Source organism: Cynoglossus semilaevis, chromosome 14 (genome assembly GCF_000523025.1).
Source record: "Cynoglossus semilaevis isolate Cse_v1.0 chromosome 14, Cse_v1.0, whole genome shotgun sequence".
NCBI lineage: Eukaryota > Metazoa > Chordata > Actinopteri > Pleuronectiformes > Cynoglossidae > Cynoglossus > Cynoglossus semilaevis.
Genome location: NC_024320.1, coordinates 4581302 through 4583922, shown reverse-complemented (window position 1 = coordinate 4583922; position 2621 = coordinate 4581302).

The window sequence follows — 2621 nt, the reverse complement described above, 5'->3', positions numbered from 1 at the left end:
AGCAGGAATATTTATTTATTTTTACAACACAACAGCATTGTTAATGATTATTGTAATTGCATCTCATTAAATCAGCCTGCTGTGTGGAGCCACAGTCGTAAAACAGCAAAGGGCTCCAAAGATAAGCTTTTTTTTTTTTTTTTTTTTTTTTAAAAAAATAAATTTTTACAAAAAATCCCCGAAAAATAAAGTTTTTTTTTTTTTTTTTAATTTTAAAAATTCATCAAGCAGGCCGAATTAAACACCCTAGTGAGCTGGTTTTGGCCCCGGGCCATATGTTAGACACTCTTGCCTAAGCCTTAAATGCTCAACTTAACTTTGTACAACATGCTGTAAACAGGGACATCAGCCCAAGCCATGCTGCAGGAGAAAAGAAGGTATCGGATTGATGTCGGTATTCACAGATACTCTAAATTACAGTATTTGTATCAGATGTAAAAAAGTTGTCTGGAGCCATCTCTATTCTTTTTAGGCACAGTTTCAGCAGCACTTTCACATTAAAAGTTGACACACATTGAGAATATTTATCAGTGCCAATAATAGCCATGTTCCCTGGGAACCCCCAGGTATAAATAGATCTGTATCTGGAATATGTGGGTTATGTGAAAATGAGCGATGTTCAGTCCAGTGTGTGTAAAACCTGAATGAGACATGAATCCAGCTGCTGAGGCCACAACATCAGAGAGAAGTAAAAATAAACAACATCCGGACCACATCAGTGGTGAGATAAGATGGGCCCACACTGACCACTATGACTCTTCTATGGTATACAGTGGGAATGATGACGATGTATTAAAACTAACCTGACAAAACTATGACGTATGGAGGAACTGGAAGAAGGGTTTCTGGCATTAGTAAAATACTGGAATACTGGAAGGGGGTTGAATATTATTTAATGTATACAGCAGTTCCCTGAGCTACAAACATCTGACCAACGAACAACCACTGACCCACGGGGCACCTTAGGTAGTCCTAGGTTCTAAAAATAAAACTGGTCAACAAGAGGGTCAAGAATTGTACTGTTACTGTGCTTTTTGAATCAACTACACACAAGAACAGTGTCTGAGAGTGTACAACATGTCCCAGAACTAATTATTGTTACATTGTTTCAGAACTGTTCAGTCTGTACAGTCTGTATCAAACAAGTAGCTCTTCGTATGACTAACTGCCCTTGAAGTAGCTCTCAGTTTCTAAAAGGTTGGTGACCTCTGCTCTAAAGGTAAGTTACAGCACGGTGCCACAGTAGTTTTTATTATATACTGTATAATCATGTTTGTTTTTATGTCCTGTAATTGTTTCTGGTAAGTCTTAGGGAATAGTACTTTCTTATTAGGAGCAGTAACGTCATTTAAATGATCTCAAATGGCAATTATATAACGACTTACCAACAATTCAGCTTATGAACAGCCTCTGGGAACCTATTATGTTCGTAAGTTGGGCACTGTCTGTACTGTACTGTGTGTCCATGTCTAAGAGACAAAGAACAAATTCAACATTTCAAACCAGCGTTCTTCTTGCTGTAAAAGTGTTCTACCACCATTTGCCACCGTGCAGCCCGTACCCATTCTGTTTTTAAGTTTTTAACCTTAGTTCCTTTTACGGACCTCCTTCCTATTCACTGTTTTCACACTCTGCTCCAGTTTCACTGCTTTAAACTCCCCAGCAGCCATTAGTTTGGCTCTGAAGCTATATTTCATTATTACAGTAAAATAATGGTGTTCTATTTAGAGGTGTAATCACACCCCTCTCCTACCACAACTTTCAGTTCATGAGAAAAATGGCTGTGTCAGGTGTGTGTTGGGGCGGGGGTCCACCGGGACCTGGTTTTGCCAGAGTCTTCCTGGCCTATAAATCCTCCACTTCATTCTATTCATAAACACACATCTGTCTTAATGTACACACAAACACACACAGTGCACCTGACCAATGAGAGTGTGTGGCGTGGAAGCACATCACATTCTGTGTCAGCGAGCCTGTGTGAGAGAGAGGAGCAGAGCAGGAGCTGATGTTTTATGAAGGAGTGAGAGTCGCCAGCGTATTTCAGAAGTCTTACATGAACAGAGGCTCTGCAGAGAATGAGGAGGACAACAGGCCACACAGCTGAAGAGGGGCTGATGTAAACAGAGAGAGGAGCACAGCAGCTAGCTGTGTCAATAAGTACAGGAATGATGTGTTTTTCTGGATTCGGTGGCTTCTCATCATGGCAAGAGTTGGTTGTGGTTGCCCTGAACGTCTGACTTTTGTTTTTGTTTTTAAAAACCTCTCCAACAGCTCCGCCTGCATCATCACCATCTATCCACAGTGGAACTTTCCTGCTTCTCACTGTCCACTCTCAGCAGCATCATTAAAAGACATTCAGCCTCCAGCCCTGCTGCTCCCTCCCTCCAATCATCCTCTCAGTGAATTTATGTTTCCTGTTATTTGTGATCTTTGATCTGTTATCTACTTTGGTCCCAGGGTTGATATCAAGAAATGACACTCAAATCTTATTTCATCTGGGCTCACCCCGGCTCAGATGGCCAATAAATCCTATTTCCCCATCCCTGCCTTCCTCTAACCACATTAGCCAGAGCTACTACCAGGAACAAGAAAACTTAACTCACTAAAGCCTGCTAATGCCG